Below are 20,542 nucleotides of genomic sequence, written 5' to 3'. Positions count from 1 at the left end.
AAAATCATTTAAATCCACATTATCATTCAACTGAGACAGATGTAGTTTAGCTGCAGCTAACGTGGAATGTTGTAACCAATTCTGACACAATTTCCCCACAGTGTAAGTAGTGACAGTATAATCAGTTTCAAAACGTGGGTCAGGTCTGACTTGTGTGAACCCTTCAGCCAAACCCAAAAAACGACGTTGGCAAGAATCAGCACTTCTTTGCAACATCAGCCAACCCTTTGGATCCAAACTGGATATATCAAAGGACGAATTGTGCAATAGAGCTTGTAACTCACGAATGGACAATTCAGTAAAATTACCCCATCCTGAGTATTCTTCCAATTCGGGGATAATTGGTGTATTTAATTTTTTAGAAGTAGCCAATCCAAAGCATGTTGTTTGGGAAATGGATGAATTTAGAAACAACATGTGATTTGAGATGAGACATGCACGGTGCAAAGCCTCATTGCCTTGTACCTGCCAATCTTTGGTACCCCAAACCGATTTAAGGTCAATTGTTCCCTTCCAAAACTCGTAGCCATCTACAGCTAATCTGTCTAGAAAGGACTTCGAATACAGCATTTTTGTATCGGTAAGTCTAACGTTGCACATGGACTTTTGAGTCATTTTGAAATAAAATGACTCAGGATTTGATTGATTAAAATCTGTAAAATAAGTGTATTTTTTCAGAAATGTATTGGAGCTGCCTCCCAATGGAGCAGGGCAATGTTCCCACTGTGTGTAATTTACAGCAACCCTCCTGGAATTTGCCTTATGTAAAAAATGATTACCATAATGTTGAAAACAAAACAAATCACCATAATTAATAGAATCTAAATATAAATCCTCAGCATCAAAGGCAGCATAGTATTTCAAATCAGAGAATAATGCTTCTACGGCCTGAATATCCCAATCATCAGAACGCATATTTTGTTTAATCACATACCCCATGTTTACTCTAAGCACATTCGGAACATTAATCACTTCAGTGGGCCCATGTATTTGAAATCTAACCGCATCCCACACAATCCCATCAAGGACAGGCCAAGCAGTAATGTTGACCGTATTCAAGTTTCGTTTCAGTCTGTGTGCTGAATGTGAAGAGGAAAGAGGGGCCAATGTTCCATTAAGGTACCGAATTCCTGTTCTTTCTTTAACATAGTGACCATCGATCAGGCGGAAAAAATAAAACACAAAACCAATTGACATAAAAAGGTAAAATGAAAATAGAATCAACCAAAATGTATGTCCAAGGGGTAATTAAAAAATGTTATTTAAATAAGGTGGCATATTTTGCAACAGTTAAGGGTTTCTTTGAAAGTTCCGAAACAGAGTCAAAAGAGAATCTTGACTGGTCGGCCAAACGAGTCTGCAAATCTGGCATAGATAAATCAGCAGGATAGGTGTAGCTCAGCTCATCAATGTTAGTAACAGGAATAGTATTTAATAAAGGACTGGATATAGCAGGCATCTCGAGGGACGCCTCCGGCTCTGCACCAGAAGTAATAGCCAGCACAGAATGCCTCACCATGGAAGGACAGGATACAGCCGGTGTCATGCTATGAAGAATCGGCCACCCTGTGTGTCTTGACATTGTCAATAGAGATAAATCTGTTTTCCTTACGACCTGGAAGTGGTGGTAATATGAATGTTCTCGTGCCCTTCACTCCAAGAACTTGAACCGGTGCACGATATGAGGGACCAAACTCTTTCTTGTTATCGATCTTCTCTCGAACCAGTTCTCCAACTAGGGGTAGCCAGCCAACTACCAGGATCTGCAACGCATCATCCGATGTGGAGGGCAAATGTTCCTTTGCTAGACTGTCTCTGGCCTTTTGTAGATCCTGTAAAACATTGCAATGTTCATCTACGTCAAAGGCCGTGGCCTGGGCCTTGCAGTCTAGACCGTCGAGGTCAGGGACGTACATCTTGATACCAAAGAGCATTTTGTATGGGGTCCGCCCACCCAGAGACCTTCTAGGGAGATTATTAAGCGCACGCTGCACGCCATTGAGGTGGGCCAGCCAGTTTCTGCCAGTGCCTATAACTCGAGCTGTCAAAGATTGCTTTAAGTCACGGTTCATTCGTTCAACTACACTATTTCCCTCGGGTCTGTACGGAGACGAAAACTTGACTTGGACCCCCAACGAAACCATAGCATCCTTATACGCCTTAGAGGCGAAAGCCTTCCCTGGTCCGAATGGAAGGTACCACAGGCAAAAATCCCTACAAAGACTCGCAAATCCTTAATGACAGTCCGTGAATCAGCGCTCCGATGGGGCCAAACCCACACAAAGCGTGTGCATGAATCAACTGCAACTAAGACATACTTATATGCATTATCAGAAGAAAAAGGACCGCAGTGATCTAAATAAACGCACCCCAGCGGTTTATTAGAAATGTACAACTGTGTCTGAGGCGGACACGCAGCAGTTGAAGGTTTCATCTGCTGGCAAATGTCACATTGAAGGACATAATCGCGCGTCTGTTTGTACAGTCCCCGCCACCAGAACCTCTGTTGTAGCTGAGTTACAGTGGCCGAGACGCCCGCAAGCGCAGACGCCACACCTTAATGAGCCGCTGTAATCAAACAAGCCCTGCGATCTGAGTTGGGAATTAAACGTTCGCCAACTTCAGGAATTTTCACATAAGGAACCTTACCGGGACTTAAGCGGTATGTGTATTTAGAAGGGAACCCCGCAGGATATTTACTTCCCTTCTCAGTAGCAGCAACCGCTGCCAAGATGTCATCATCTATCTTACTTTTGGACCTTGTGACTGCTGCAACTAAGTATTTTGATACTGCTGACTTCGCTGCTTCATCAGCAAGCGAATTTCCGACAGCGTGGACCCCCACGCGCTGATGGCCAAGAGTATGAATTACAAACACGAGTGTCAACTTCTCTTTGAGTTCCGCCACTCGGACCCAGATCATTTTATGTTTTATAGTGCTACCTTTAAAATCACGAAATTCATTCTGAATCCAAAAGAACAAGTTCTCATTGTAAGACTGGACACAGTAGTAAGAGTCACTTACGATCAAAGTCGTCACACTCGGATCTGCGTACTCCAATGCAAGCATCAGAGCACGAAGCTCAGCCAATTGTGCGGTGCAGTCTCCAAGCGTCTGCGTGTGCACGACACTGGACTTGAACTCATCGTTCACCATGGCACCGACCACAATGGCGCAAGCAGAAACGTAGGCATGTTTAGAGCCATGCGCAACCTGCGCCGAACCATCAGTGTAAATGATGCAATGTAAATCCTCCAACGGCCGCATTGCTAAAGGAGCAGGATGAACAAATTCATACTGTAAGAACTCCTGCGACCGTAAAGTGGCGTCAAAAATAAACGTGACATCCTGGGATGACTAGGATGCAGCCCATTGAATCCACAGAGGGTGCAAAGCTTTAGAATTTGGTACACGGGCTTTCGTAACTGCCTCCAAGGCAGGACACGGGGTAACAACCAACATGCGTTTTCCCTGTGACAGGGCACGTTCCTTGAGAATTGCCATCTGCACAGCCGTCAAAACTTTCTCCACAGTGGTAAAGCGCAATTCAGCCGAAGTGTACAAGTGTGACTTGTAAGCCATAGGTACTGTATCTCCTTCATTAAAAGTTAGGTACGTGAAACCTACCGTCCCCGGGACAATTCTTATCACCAGGTTGGTCTGGTTATCACAAGTCTGTAAGTATTCAGAAGCAAGCAAATCAGCTTGCAATGACTGCAGAATAGCTGAATGCTCAGGCAGCCAGCATGATTTGGAAAAAGATGGTTGTATCAAAGCATACAAAGGCTTGATACACTGGGCATATTCCGGAATGTAAGTCCTTCCGAAATTCAAAAAGCCCAGTAAAGACTGTAATTTTTTCAGTGTTGTCGGAGAGCGCAACTGTGCACACTTCTCCAGAAAGTGAGGAGCCAAGCCTTTTCCTTCATTAGTTAGTTCATAGCCTAGAAACAACACTGTGTATTCTGCAATGTGCGATTTTGCAAAATTAAACTTGTAACCCATGTCTGCGAAGTTACAAATAATACTGTTCACTCGACCCAGAAGCGAGCAAATCAGCTTGCAATGACTGCAGAATAGCTGAATGCTCAGGCAGCCAGCATGATTTGGAAAAAGATGGTTGTATCAAAGCATACAAAGGCTTGATACACTGGGCATATTCCGGAATGTAAGTCCTTCCGAAATTCAAAAAGCCCAGTAAAGACTGTAATTTTTTCAGTGTTGTCGGAGAGCGCAACTGTGCACACTTCTCCAGGAAGTGAGGAGCCAAGCCTTTTCCTTCATTAGTTAGTTCATAGCCTAGAAACAACACTGTGTATTCTGCAATGTGCGATTTTGCAAAATTAAACTTGTAACCCATGTCTGCGAAGTTACAAATAATACTGTTCACTCGACCCAGATGCTCCCAAAGTTCGTCGTCTGTGAGATAGATATCATCCACATAGGAACAAGCATCTGGGTCGACCCTCTCCAACAGAGAGACAATGTGTGCGGAAAATACGCCAGGACTATTCTTATAGCCCATTGGGAGACGCCGAAATATTTTTTGGACCCCGCCGCATGTGAAAGAAGTCCATTGGGAACTTAGACTGTCCAATGAATGGGCATAAAAACCATTGGAAATGTCAAGCGTGGTTTTGAACCGCTTATGCACAAGACTATTTACAAGGGCAGAGCCGTGAGTATTCTGTACTGCATAGTTACGGGAATGCGAGTTTAAATGCCGGTAATCCAAAACCAAACGGTAAGAGCCATCCGGTTTGTTTACAGTAAAAAGGGGGTTATTCATCGGTGACACACACGTATCAATTACACCTTGATATTCCAATTGTTCAAGGATCGCTGCGACTGAAGCTTTGGCTTCACGTCGTATGGGATATTGAGGTTGAGGCTGCGGCTGAGACCGTAAAGGAATCTCGTGGTTTGGGGACAATTTATCCCAGCCACACTGATTACGATACACAGCCGGTGCAAGCGCCAGAGCCCACTCTTCTGCAAAGTGCAGCGCTTCCACTCTCGAAACTGTGTTCGCGAAACTGGGGAGGATTACCTCCTCCCCTCGTGGAGCTGCGAGCACAAAAGGTGGGGGCCAGTCAGCCTCCGAAAGCAAAATGTCATATGTAGACGAAAGATTTTCCCAAAATACCCCTCTAACGGTACGCTGTATGTCACCTTCAATTAACAGGACAATTTCAAAAAGTCTATCAGGGGGAGCAACTCTTGTATCTGCTGTTTCAATCACAACATAAGTGTCAGTCGCTGTCACCTTCAATAGTGGACGGAGGGCCTCTCTCACTATGGTAATCTCTGCCGCGCTGTCCAGCAAGGTCAGAGCCCAAGTCATATTCCGAAGCCTCGTTCTCACAATCTGGGGCATATCGATGCGTTGTTAAGGCTGCGACTTTCTTCTTGGCAAACTGCGGTCTCTAAGGCGTAGAGCCCTCCTGCTTGTCTGCACCGTTGCGCGGGCGGGGCTGACCACGTCCTTGCTGGCCACCCCGACCCCTGCCGCCCCCTCCACCACCGGTTGACGGAGCCGATGAGTCCTGAAAGGAACGAGGAGAGCGTTGGTCAGAAGCCTGAAAACGTTCAGGTGATTTAATCATCACGCTGTCGCGCAAATCATAAACTCGTTCCGACTGCGCAGGCAACGGAGACGCAGGGCGCGAAACCTGTGTTTGTTGTTGTTGCTTACCCTGATTCTGTTTTTTAGGCCAATTTTGTTTTTTGGACTTGGGCTGAGCGTTCGCCTCCGAAGACTGTCCCTGGGGCTGCTATTTCTCTTTATCAGAAAAAGACTTAAGCCCCTTGGCATTGCGGCCAAACATTTTATAAGCCGCCACAATTATCCTTGCCAACTGACGGGGTTTGTCCGCGTCGGGAATCACCACTAATGTGTTAGCCACCTGGAAGTTCACTGCATCTCCCTTGACATTCGCAAGGATCAGATCGCAAACCACCTCAAAGGAGCCACACAGTCGCATACCCAACTCAACCGCTGCCTCCGGTCCGTGATCATCTTGAACACGTTTAAGGACCGTAGACAGGTTGGACATAGACGGGGAGCCAAAGCACCTCGAATAGACCGCTGCAAAAGTCTTACTCCATGTTTCACAGTCAACAAGCTCAGGGGCCAAATCCTTCGGCAAACTAAGCGTATGAATCCAGTGTTTCTCACCAGGATTCGTATTAGGAAACACAGCCTCCAGCTGGTCGAATTTCTCGGCAAGCCAGAACGGAAAGTCATCCTTATCCTGGGGCTTCTTGCCCATTACGGAATTCACCATGACAGGACTGATTTTCAAACCAGCCTGACCTGCTTGAAGCTGCGCACCCCTAGGGGCTGCGCCTTGAACATTACGACTCGTGTAATGAACAAGTGCCCTAATCACTTCAACCGCGACCTCGTGAAGACGTCGCAGGTCACCCACAATACAAGTGGCGCGATTAGGGTGAGGAGTAAATCCAGCCAAAGCGGGCCAAGGTGTGCCCGGAATGGACAAAGGACCTAACCTCGGAGCGGTTAAAGGGTGTGGTAGGGCGCCACCAAACCAAACTCCATGCTGCCAAACATCAATAGGTACTTCCTGTGCTCTATACGGAGCATATGCAGCAGGTACAGGTGACCGAGTGTATGAGTGGAACACACCAGAATTCGCGTCCACTGGCGGAAATGCCACCCACGAATAAAACAGTTCGTACGGGTGAGCATGTTCCGCACTCACCACCAGAACCACAGCCAAGCCTTCCAAAGGTACATCATAAGTCCGCAAATGATCACGCACCGCAATGCGACTATGCAGCGGGATGTCCACGGCTTGTGCCATGACTGCACAGGAACGTGAAAAAACAAAGATTACTTTGTAGCACAACTGGGTAGTAATTCAAGGAAACCGTTTTTAGATAGATTCAAGCTTGAAAAGACCTATTTTAAAAATAGGTAGGTTTTTCCGACACCGCCGTTTTCCGGAAACGGGAATGAAGGGGTTAAGGTTTGAACGATATACTACTCGAGTGTCATGATATAAGGCCAACAACCGTTGGGCGCCATGTAGCAGGGTTTCCGTTCTCCCACAGAACTGTGCACAGAGATCTAGAACCTGGGTGAATTAGGGTGACCCAAAACTCACCTTAGTATCAGAAATCCCCTTACCGAGCTAGCTACAGTGTCTCATTGGTCATATCAAACTCCCAATGACTTAGACAAACCAGAACATGAACTTAGGGTACCTCAGGTATCGTGGAACACATGAACACTCTTTCGCTCTGTAATCATTTCAAACCACAACGGGGAGTAAAAGAACACACGTGCAAGTTTGAAATATTTATTTTTCAATGCAAGGTTCTCAAACGCAGTATCTTATATAATACCAACATACATATTATAAAAATCAGAGTTATCAGCATAGTCACTAATCCATAGTAAGCGAACGGTGATAGCATATTATAATGCAAAATCTATAGAAATCTGTATCACCTATATTTCGCGCACCCTATTTAGCATACTATATTATATCTAAGGTCTCATTTGGGTTTTAGCAGGGCGGGCCCATACCTCTAAATGTCAGCAGAAGAAGATCACATCATCAGCTACCAACTCTCTGCATGCGAAGCACCATCAAGTGTGTTTTTGGATTATCAGTAACTCTATCTTAAACCCGCTTAGAGCCCAATGTTGGCAGCAACATTATTTGTGTTATGTCTAATGTGGTGCGAGGATCAGGCCTCCCAGCAACCTTGTGTTAGGTTATTCTTAGAGGGTGCAGTTCTCAGTGTGCAGACAGTGTACCAAGTGTACCAAGCACAACTGATATCAGAGCAATAACATATTATTCTCAAATAAATCACATTTTTCGTCTAGGCTGAAAGCTACAATAACAATTATGTGTCGTGTGCAAACTAAAGCCGAAGGAAAATATGTCGTTTAAACATTTAACAAACTCATGCTAACTTAACACAATATATAGAAAAGCAGTAACTATATGACACAACTGGGTGGAATCATCACTGAATTCTGTCCTTCCTAATAGAAAAACATTTAACAAGGCAAAAACAAAGCTTAATCTGTGGTATCACCCGAAACTCCGTGACCTTAAGAAGATTTGCAAGAGAGCCGAAAGGAAATGGAGGAAGGATATCTTTGCCAGTCATAAACAACATTATAGAGAGGCCATAAAAACCTATAAAACTGAAATTCAATTGGCCCAAACTCTATACTACAAAGAGAGAATTCTCCTCTCCAAATATTTCATATTGCTAACAGTCTAGTGACCATCCTCTCTCCCCCCACTGTATCGGAAGATACTTTGGCGCGGTGTAACGCCATAGCAGATTTCTTCTCCAGTAAAATCCAAACCATCTATTGCTCCTTCCCTCAAATAACATTCCAACTACATATTGGAGAGCAGGAGAACATGGACAAAAGGAGAGTCAGCCTAAATGAGGAAATTTCTCCACTTAACCCGTTCATGTTGCTAGACATCATGAGAAAATTGAAATCCGGGTCCCCCACTGATCCTGCTCCTCCTAACATCTTAAATCTGGCCTCTAAAACTCTTTCTCCAGTAATCCTTGACCTTATCAATGCCTCTTTTTCCCGCAGGGACGGTCCCTCCACTGTGGAAACGGGCCACGTTTAAAGCCTTACTGAAAAAAAAACACTCTGGATTCGGAAGTTTGGAGCAATTACCGCCCCATCTCCCTGTTGCCAGCAATCAGCAATATCGCTGAGAAATATGTAAACTCCATATTGTCCGCCTTCTTGGAGAGTAATAACTTTCTCCACCCCTCCCAGATGGGTTTTAGACCTCAACAGGGTACTGAGATGGCTCTTCTAGTGGTAGTGGAAGAGTCTAGAAAAATCCTAGAAGCTGAAGGCTGCTCGGCCATCATTCTTTTAGATTTAAGCACAGCCTTCGATACGGTCAACCACCAGCTATTGATAAAAAGGCTAAGTGAGGTGGGAATTGCTGGGGCCATGCTCAATTGGCTGCAGTCGTTTCTAGAAGACCGATCCTTTGAAGTTCTTGAAGAAGGCTTTTCCTCAAAGCCCACACCTCTTAAATGTGGGGTCCCCCTGGGATCGTCCCTGATCCCCACACTTTTTAACGTTTATATGAGGCCTCTGGCGGAGGTGGTATTCCTTGATATTTTCAGCCCACAGGCTAACTTCTGTGAACTTCAGTATTGCCACTCTTCGATCTTCTCCGGTGTTACTTCAGCTTGTGCACCATATGCACGCACCTGAGTATGTTGATGCAGTCGCTTGATATCGGCTGGATTTGAGGATTTTTTTCTCCTAAATTTGTTGATATTCGCGACTTCTTTTCAAACTGTCCTGACACATATTTTAGGTACTGCAGGGCGTTCACAAAACCAATGTGATATTTAAAAACACTTTAAATGATATGTAGACATATTAAAAATGTTATTTGATGTAAGTGATTTGCTAATATTTTGTATTAATTTATATAGTCATAAGTGATTTAATGTAACATGCATGTTTTAATACATATTTCAGTATTCATGGTGATGTCACAACATCACCTTGTAGTCACCGCAAAAGCCATGTGACACATGAATAAAGGGATAAGATTGGCTAAAACTGTTTTCATGCTTCAATAGAGGAAGTGTCCTCCCACGTTTCTTTATTTCTAGGTGTGGCTGTCTGGTTTCACATCTCTCACTACAGCTGCAGTTTGCGGATTTCTTGGGAGGCATTTTTTTTATTTAAAAAGGGCAGCCTCAACATCTAGTCAGGCCCCGGACCCAGAGGGCCATAGTTCTTCTACTGAGGAAGGAGACCTCCCAAAGTGATAAGAAAGCATTGCCTGGATGTTTTTACCATCCCATCTGAGGGAGGGGAAAGTGTGGCATGACAGGAGCAGTGCAAACTGCTCCAAAATACTATCCAGAGGCATGGTTAAAAAACATAGCCATGGGACCACCTCCATGCTGAAGCACTTACAAACAGTTCACTCCAAGCACCTCTTGAGAACGGAGAAAGAACGAGAGGCAGCATCAGCACCTGCTATGGGACAGCTAGCTGTTGGCAACATGCTTGCTGTGCCTGGAATTGAAGCCTTTCCAAAAGTTATTCCAGAGTTAGCGGATATGGGGACATTTTACAGAAAGTGCAATAACGTTTTGATTGTTGATGAGCAGTCTCTTTTTGAAATTCTAGAAGCAATGAGGTGCCACAGATGTAAATAATTTTTGCTGTTTGAACTTGTTGCACAAATTTTGTGCATGCTTTTTTTAGCTCTAATTTCCAATTGGTGTTTTAAAGATAACAAAATACACCCACAAAAATAAAAAAAACAATCCAGAAACTGCACCAAAAAGTTTTTAAAAAGGTTCATTTTATAACCGCTTATCTTGTTAAAAGAAAGAATGCATGTATGTTATTGTTTGTATGTCATTATAAACACCTGTCAGTATATGTTTATATATATATGTTAGTTTAACTGAGTGATTGAGTCATTGTATATGGGTGAGTGAGAGGGTTTGTGAGTGAGTGTATGGGTGAGCAAATGAGTGTGAGAATAGCTGTAAGTGTGTGAGTGGTTTTATGGATGAGTGAGTGGGTATGTCAGTGGCTGTATGGGTGAGTGAGTGGGTATGTTAGTGTCTGTATGGGTGGGTGACTGGCTGTGTGTAAGGGTGTATGGGTGAAGGAATGACTGAGTGAGTGAATGAGTGGCTCTATTGGTGTGTGAGTGACTCTGTGAGTAACTTTATGGGTGAGTGGATGTATCTGTGACTGTATCTGTGAGTGAGTGGCTGTGTGAGTGGGTATATGGGTGAGTGAGTGACTGAATGAGTGGCTGCACCAGTGAGTGAGTGAATGTGTGAGTAGCTTTATGGGTGAGTGACAGTATGTGACTTGCTAAATGGGTGAGTGAGTGCTAGAATGAGTCGATGCAAATGAGGGGTGAGAACCCAAAACTGTTGAGGTGGTCCACCTCCCTACAGGGAATGGACTTTACGGTGGAACACCGCCTTGAACAGAACAAGCCAAAGCTGATGGTCTGTCCAGGTTTTTCTGCCTTAGTGATGAGACCTCCCAAGAGGGTGGGCAGTTCTCCCCACTTTCACCTGGAGGGGACACGTGTTAGACCTGGCATCTTTGGTGTGGTTTCCCCTGATTATTTGCCTCTACCTCTTGTATTTTTTTGACGTTGTGCTGGATTTCGTTTTTGTTGGTTTAGATGCTTTGGGCACTTTGCCACTGCTGATCAGTGTCAAAGTGCAAGTGCTCCCTAGCTAAATTGTTATTGTGATTGGTTATCCATGATTGGCATATTTGTTTTACCAGTAGGTCCCTAGTAAAGTGTACTGAGCGTGCCAGGGCTGGTGATTCAAATGCTACTAGTGGGCCTGCAGCAGTGATTGTGCCACCCACAGGAGTAGCCCTAAAAAGATGTCTCAGGCCTGCCACCGCAGTGCCTGTGCGCAGTTGCTAACTGCAATGCTGACCTGACCAGTGTCCACAATGGCCAGGCCTAACCCTTCCCTTTCCCTACACATTGGACACCCCTATGGAAGGCCCTAGGTACTCCCCTGGGAAGGGTGCAGTGTATGTGAAAGGTAAAGCATGTACTAGTGTGGGTGACATGCTCTGGTAGTGAATTACAGCCATTTTCGTTTTTCCCTATTGAAAGGCTATCTTGCGCATTGGCTATAATGGGGAATGCTGTGTAGAGTGTTTACCTGCATATCTTCCCATAGGAGCAAGACAGAAAATTAAAGTCTAGTATCCCTAAACTTAGAATTTAATAACACATCTTTTAGGAAGGATGGTTTTTAACCCCTTCCATGCTGATGACGAACCCCAGCTGTCAGGCTCCACGGTGCTCGTGTGCTGATGACGGCTGGGGTTCGTCACGGCTCTGCCCTGTTCGTTTGTTTACCGCACAGCAGCGGAAACGGCCCAGCATGGAAGGGGTTAAATCCTGTGTCTGAAAACAGCACTTTTAGAAAGTGGCTGTTTTCTTGTCTGACCCTTCTGTGTTCCTTAGCCTCTTTGTGAATAGACTGTCTGGTTTGTGGGTGACAGGGGCTGGGCGGGCTCCCAGAGGCTGAGTGAGTCATCCCTAGGCTGTATAGCTCCATCTGCATCTTGAGTGGTGGAAGGGGTTAGCACCTGGGCCTGAATAGGTGTGTGCCCGCCTTCCACAATGCTGGCTCCACCTCCTGTTGGGCGGCTGACAACCCTGCCCATCTCTGTCAAAGGAAAGAAGAAGTCAAGTAAACAAAGTGTTCCAGGACTGACCAGAACTGGTTCTGACTAAGCCAAGGCCTCTCTGCCCTCAGAGAACAAAGAGAATATTGGTACAAACAGGGCTACCCAGACTTCCGAAAATTAGATCATCCTGGAATGAAGAAGGAACCTTTGCCAAGGAGAAAGCTGGAAGACTGAAGAGGTAGGACTGTCCTGCTGTGTGTTTGTGGGCTGACCTGCAGTTACTTTTCTGCCAAGGAGAGGGGAAGGACTTTGCTGTTGCTGTGTCCCCCTGCTTGCAGTGATCTCCAAGGGCCTGAGGAGAGCTGGCCTCCTGTTTGGGGAGCTGGACAAGAAGAAAAGAAGAAGATCTACAATTTGCACGCATTGCTTGCTTGTGGAGCGCATCGTCGACAGTGCGAGAAAATTCCAGTCGCCGCGAAGATCGTCGCAGCACCTGTTGCCGCTGCAAGAACTGAAGTATCGTTCGCTTGCGAAGCGCATCGCCCTCAGTGCGGGAAGATTCCTGTCGCTGCGAGCATCGTCGCAGAGCCTGTCGTTGCTGTGAGAAACCATTGTACCGCTTGCTTGCGGAATGCTGAGCTGCACATTACGCCGCACCGAAAATCATCGCCGTCCCGAAGATCATAGCATCGTGCCTGTGCGAGACGCTTCCTACCATACATGTGCACTGGAATCCATACAAGGTATCGCATCCCTCCCCATACAGACCAGATTCGTCTCAACACGCCCGCTGCGTGCAGCGGGGCCGATCGCATTGCCTCCCCAGGGTCTCAGGAGTGATGCATCGCTAATTTTTCAACGCTGCAGCTTCCACTTGGAACTTTTGTCGCATCTACAGGTACTTTGGGCTTAGAGTGACGCAACTGTGGATTATTTTGACGCTAACCCTTAACTCTTTTTAAAGAATTATTCTTGAACTGTGTGTGTTGGATTTTTGTCGTTTTGGTCTTGTGTAGTTTAGATAAAGATACTTTATTTTTTTTAACTGGTGTGGAGTCCATTTGTGGGGTTTTCACTGTGTTGCTGTGAGTGTTGGTACAAATACTTCACACATTGCCTTTGATACGCCTGTCTGCTTGTGCCAAGCTACCAAGGGGGTGAGCAGGGGTTATCTAAAGAGTGTATCCCCCTTACCCTGACTAGAAGCAAGGGTCCCTATTTGGACATTGGTACCTACCTCTGCCAACTAGAGACCCCCAGATCTAACAATCATGTTCACTAGGGAGAGCAAAAGACAATTTATCCATTATTTGACTGAAGCCACAAAACTTCTTGGACTGCAGGCGGATCCCCGAGGGCACACCATCCCCTCGGATCACTGAAATAATATCGAGGGACAAAATATCGACTTGCCAAAATATCGTGGACAAAATATCGACAGTCAAAATATCGAGTTTGTATCTACAAACAGGTAAGTACAAAAATATCGAGTACAAAATATCGTTAACAATAATATAGATGTAAAAAATATCGACTTTATTAAAAACAGTGTTAAATTAAATTAATATTAAATTTTAATTACTAAAATATACTTAAAAATACTTAAATTAAATTATAATAATTAAATAATAAATGAAAATAATAAAAATTATTTTTTACAATCTTATTTGTTGACCCTGAACCCTAAAATATACCCCTTTACCCAAAAACCCAAAACTGACCCTGAACCCTAAAAATACCCCTTTACCCAAAAACTAAAAACTGACCCTGAACCCTAAAAATGGCCCTTTACCCAAAAACTGAAAACTGACCCTGAACCCTAAAAATGCCCCTTTACCCAAAAACTGAAAACTGACCTTGAACCCTAAAAATGCCCCTTTACCCAAAAACTGAAAACTGACCCTGAACGCTAAAAATGCCCCTTCAACCAAAAACTAAAAACTGACCCTGAACCCTAAAAATGCCCCTTTACCCAAAAACTGAAAACTGACCCTGAACCCTAAAAATGCCCCTTTACCCAAAAACTAAAAACTGACCCTGAACCCTAAAAATACCCCTTTACCCTAAAACTTAAAACTGACCCAAAACCCTAAAAATACCCCTTTACCCAAGAACTGAAAACTGACCCTGAACCCTAAACATACCCCTTTACCCAAAATGTATCAATATTATTTAATTACCAAATAATTATTAATTAACAATAACAATAAAGTAAATATATTAACACATTAGCTGTAATTATTTTAATAATTAATATTATTTTTTCCCAATTAATTACTTAACAATAACACAAAATTATATATATTAAAATGTACTCTAATTAATGTAATTAACTAATTACAATTAATTAATTACCAATAAATTACTAATACAAAATATGTACAAAATTATATTAATTAATTAACTAATTATTATTAATTATCAATTAATTATTAATTATAAATATTTACAAACATATATTAATTAATTAATTATTATTCAATTACTTCCCACCCTATTCCCCTATAAACCCACAACCCGCTACAGAATTACATTACGCAATTATTAAAAAAACAAAATTCATTTAATAAAATATTTTATAACATTAATACACACTTTTCACACATATTATTACATAAAAATACGCTATAAAATATTATATATTATTAAAAATTCGATATTTTTGCTATCTATATTTTATACAGTCGATATTACTTCACTTACCTGAAAAACGATATTTTTGTAGTCGATATTATGTCCAGTCGATATTTTGGAGTCGATATTTTGTCTGTGCACCCATCCCCTCCTTGTCCCCTCCTAGAGAATCATTGCAACTCTGGTCCCAGGTGCCGCCCCACACACCATGTGGGCAGAGCTCATAAGGCAGCAACAGTCTAGCCATGCATATGCCTCCGTGATATGGATGGGATGCGACCCTGGGCCTCTCCATTACGGGCTCTTTGTAACTCTGCACTTCTTGCTGCGATGGCGCGGAAGGGGTTGCTGCATGGAAATTGACTGGCTGGAGAGACCTCTGCCCTTGTTTTTCTTGCTGGGATTCAGAGCGATGTGCTTGTGGCACTGTCCTTTGGGCCTCCTACCGGGGCATGGGCCTGGCCTGGGACGGTTTGTATTGGCTTGCTCTGCCCCTCCTTCCCCTCCCTGGTGATGATAATCCATGACTACCAGACTTACTTGTGCAGAAACTACCTCAAAGCATTGTTCTCTATGGCTGCAGGATCTGGGGCCTGTGGATGTCACCATGGATGTGTCGACTCAACTGTCCCGTGACAGGAGGTCCCTCTCTAGAACTGGTGGTGGCACTCTGCTGCTTGTCACCTCCTCTCAATTCACGCCTCTGGAGAATGACATACCCGCTGTGACTGATGCACTTGAGTGCTGGTCGCAGTAGAACTTGAATAGAGCAGTTAGGTCCCATTGACCTTATGAAGTTTGTAGTACTTTTACCATTTTTTTTCAGTTTTAGGTCATTAGTATACAAGGGAGCGCCCATGCACTGCCCATGTGCCTGCCCGCTAGCGGTCCAATGGTCTCTTCCTCCTATGCCCTCTTACATGTTCCCTCACCTCCACCACCTCAAGTCTACAGCACAACCTCGTCCTTGACTCTGCCCCTGAGGGAGGCTCTAATATACTGGCCAGTGCTTCTGATCTCCCTCAGCATTCCCACCCACATAGGTCTGCTGTCACCACTTCTGATTCCTCTCTCCTGCACAATGGTCACTCTTCAACAGTTACTCTTACTTAACGTGAGTGGCTTGAACTCCTCCAAAAAGAGGAAACAAATATGGCCCCATCTCCTCCTTCATGACCCCGGTGTTATTTTCCTAAAGGATTCTCATCTCTGGAAGGGTGACAGTACCCGCATGCACTACCAGAAATATCCCCACCACTTTAGCGCAAATGCATCCACTAGGACAGCAGCAGTGTCCATCCTGTGCAAGGCGTGATTCTGCACTCAGATAGTTAAGACAGTCTGGAATGCTAATGGGCGTTACGTGAGACTCACCATGCAATGGGGCACTCATCTCTATATCAGGCGCAAGACCTCTCCCATAGAGGCCTGCTCTGAGACCAGTTAGCTTCTGTGGAGGGTGATATTATCATGGGTGGTGATTTGAACCTGGTGTGGTAGCCCCATAGGGACCGTGCCCGCTATTCCTTCCAGAGCATGGGTGCGATGTCAGTGGTACTTAAAAAAGATATTGCAGCTATGGGCCTGGTGGATGCTTGAGGGTACATGCACTTTGACACTTGGGAATATTTGTTCTATTCGCAGGTGCACACCTTATTCTAAAATCGACCACCTATTCCTCACCCACTCCGTGTTACAAACGCTGGACAATGTCACCATCTCAGGCATTTCTATATCGGATCATGCACATGTAGAAATAATTTGGAGCTGGATGGCCCCTCTAGGCAGACACAGCCTTGCTGGAGATTCTCCACTCATCTCCTTAGAGACCCGATAGATGTCTAAGAAATCCGAAAGGGGAATACTGATTATTTTGAGCTTATAGCCCTCCCGGAGACCTCGGGCCATACACTTTGGGATGGCTTTAAGGCCACCATCAGGGGTGTTATCTCCTCCATAACAATTGCCTGTACACAAGAATCTCGGCCGGGAGAGACTAACCATAGAGATTAAGGATCTTGATCAGTCTGTCCCTTCTGGGCATAACAAAAGTCAGTTGGCTCTTTTGCGAAGTCAGTTACGCAAACATAGAACGAATAAAATGGAAAGGACTCTACTGGCCTTGCAGCAGCATAACTACTAGGGGCGGGTAAAGTTGGCATGTATATTAAGTCATTAACAGGCCCATACACAGATGGCCAAGATAAAAACTGACAATGGGGACTGGGCCACTACTGAGCAGGTGAAACACCATCCTAGGGGCAGTGCTCAGAAAGATTGATCATGGGGCGAAAATAATATCTGGTATCATGGCTTCCTATCACGTTCCCACCCCTGTCATTTGGGTCAACAACCTCCATACAAGACCAGTTCACATAATGCAAGGTATACACTAGGGATGTCCCCTCTCAGAGCAACAGTTTGCTCTTGTGGTAGAACCCCTTGCAATCACTACTAGGCAGACAGACTCTATCGTTGGTATATCCTTCAGCAGCCATGCACATAAACGGAGTCTATTCACGGCCTACGACTTCTCTCTCCCGGCGGTTGTTTTAGCATTGATGGTCTCTGGCTTTAGGGTCAACATGTCCAAGTCTCAAGCTTTAAACCTTACAATACCCAAGCAGGAGCTCCTGGCTATACGGCCTTGGCCCCCTGGCATATCAACCTTAATGAGGGCTAACTGGGCTCCCCACCAAAAATCGATTTTGGATGATCTTCATCAGTGGAAGCCCCTGCATGTATCTTGGCTCAGATGGCTCAACTTTGTTACAATTCCCTCCTTCCCCAGATACTATATCTTTTCCAGTCACTCCCTACCTCCATTTCAAGTAAGAATATTTCACACTGGCAGCAAGAAATTCGAGCCTTCATATGGGGATGGAGGTGGCCCAGGTGCTCAGACTCGGGTCTGATGCTCCCTAGGGCTCGGGGGCTTGGCATGTCCCAGCCTTTTGGAATATTACTGTGCAGCACACCAGCGCTTCATATCTGAATGGGTGGTGAGGGAGAGCGAGAGGCACTGGTTCCATATGGACCGCATTGTCGCTTGCAGGCCTCTTTGGGACCTGGGGAGGCTTCCCAAGTCTGTTTGGCGACAGAGTGCCTACCTCGTGACTTCCACTTGGACCATCCTCAAGATTTGGGACAAAATTGAGCTTAAACACGGACTAACCATGTTCCCCTCCTTTACCACCCCCTTGGTGCACAATCCTGAATTCACTCCGGCTCTGGAGCCTTCTTGATTCCAAAATTGGGAGGTGGGGGTATGCTACACGTTGTGCAACCTGTTTGTTGGAACCTCTAATAAGACATTTGATAACTGTAAACAAGAGTTCCACTTACTAGAAAAGTCTTGACTACAGTATTTTCAGTTGTGACTTTGGGCCTTAAACCCACTAAACACAGGACGCGACCAGACAATTTAACCCTTTTGAAGCACTAGTTTGGGCTTATGATGGCACGAGAGGGCTGATTTCCTGCACTTACTAGGTCCTCCAACACTTGAGACCACCAAGCCTACTTATTTATCAATCGCAATGGCAAACTGACACCACTGAGGGCATCTCACAGAAACAGTGAGAGAAACTCTGCCGGGATATCCCCAAAATACATTGCAGAATGCAACAGTGTGATACGGCGTATAAAGTAATGACAATGTGGTACTATACTTTGTATACGGGTTAGAGCTGTACACCTTTTTAGGTTCATTTGAAATCAAAATTATGTGCAATGTACTAGGATCGCATTTGAAGTTGTTATGTTTAAAACATAGAGCATTAAGCTATCGCATTTATCGTTTGTTAATTTCATCGTTTTATGCTTTCAACAAAAAATTCTAAATTAATGATGAAATGAGAAATATATTATTTAAAAACAAGTTGGAGTAAAGTTTTTTTGTAATCACAAATATTGCATGAAACAAGATAAAACAGCTACAACCTTAGGGACAGTTGCTGTGCACTGCGTAGGTTCAGATTTTCTCAGGCCCTCTTTTATTCAATGTGGTACTATACACCATCCTGCCTCCGTACTATCTATGACACCACATCTGACTTTTGCTGGCACTGTGGTGTGGTTCAAGGCAATTTCCAGTACATATGGTGGTCATGCTCTGTCATCTCTACTTATTGGAAGGACATTTAGGGCCATATCAAGCATGTCCTGACCTCCTACATCACCAATATCTTGGGGATTCGGCCTATGAAACTGAAGGACATGACCCACATGGATGGCATCTTGCATGCTACATGCTGGGTGCTGCTAAACAGCTCATAGCATTTTGCTGGAAGCAGAGCTCCCCCAGACCCCCCTCCCCCAGTGGCTCTTTTGTTGACCCGTTTGTGCCATTTCATAACCATGGACCCTTTGACACATAGAATTGTGCACACTTACTACATGTTTTACCCCATCTGTCAACTCTTGATTAATGACTTCATGCCCTTGGAATATACTTGCTTTAATCCTCCAAACTCAAGGCGCTACAACTTTTCGATTGAACGGAGAAGGAAAAAGCAACTTACCTGCTAGACGCCGCCACGTCGCCACCGCCAGGAGTCATTACTAAGGCACCCAGGCACCCAGAAGCACGCCGCCACCGCCAAGAGTCATTTACAATCTGACTACACGCGCCGCCGCTCCGGGACTTCAATTCCTGGCAGCCTACGCGGCGGCGCGCTTTTCAAACACGTGAGGGCACCAGGAGGCGCACAAAAGCGCCGCAGCAACCGGCGGAGCGGGGGAGAAGGAAAAAGCAACTTACCTGCTAGACGCCGCCACGCCGCCACCGCCAGGAGTCATTACTAAGGCACCCAGGCACCCAGAAGCACGCTGCCACCGCCAAGAGTCATTTACAATCTGACTACACGCGCCGCCGCTCCGGGACTTCAATTCCCGGCAGCCTACGCGGCGGCGCGCTTTCCAAACACGTGAGGGCGCCAGGAGGCGCACAAAAGCGCCGCAGCAACCGGCGGAGCGGGGGAGAAGGAAAAAGCAACTTACCTGCTAGACGCCGCCACGCCGCCACCGCCAGGAGTCATTACTAAGGCACCCAGGCACCCAGAAGCACGCCGCCACCGCCAAGAGTCATTTACAATCTGACTACACGCGCCGCCGCTCCGGGACTTCAATTCCCGGCAGCCTACGCGGCAGCGCGCTTTCCAAACATGTGAGGGCGCCAGGAGGCGCACAAAAGCGCCGCAGCAACCCGCTTCGCGGGACGCCCGGAGCGAAGCCCGGGCAAAGGGCGGGCCCTCTACGGCCCTCATCGGCAGGAAGAGGCAGGAGCAGGGCCAAGAATGCTGCCCAAAAACACCTAAGTAAGTGACTCTCTCCCTTAATTCCCAAAAGTTTCTGGGATACTATATTGACTTAAAACCCCACGGTTCCTGCATTGCTCCTACCTTGTAAAATGTCTAAAGCAAAACCATCTTCAGCTCCACTTAATACAATAGACAATTATATGGTACAGAAAGTCGCCAAAATTAATCAGGATAGGAGATCATCCTTGGGTCTTAGTTATTCGCCAGACTTGCATATCGACAATACGCCTTTACCTACCCCAGCTCTTGACATTAGCAATGAGGTCTTCTTGACTCCAGACATTACCCCATTGACCCAACTACTAGTAGCAATCAATGAGCCAGCTCCCGAATGTACAATTGATACTGACATTATCACTCTAGAAGAAGAAACCCCTACACCAGTCCCAGCTCCTAGAG

This window comes from Lissotriton vulgaris, chromosome 3_1 (genome assembly GCF_964263255.1).
Source record: "Lissotriton vulgaris chromosome 3_1, aLisVul1.2, whole genome shotgun sequence".
Taxonomy (NCBI): Eukaryota; Metazoa; Chordata; class Amphibia; order Caudata; family Salamandridae; genus Lissotriton; species Lissotriton vulgaris.
This window is presented reverse-complemented; position numbering follows the sequence as displayed.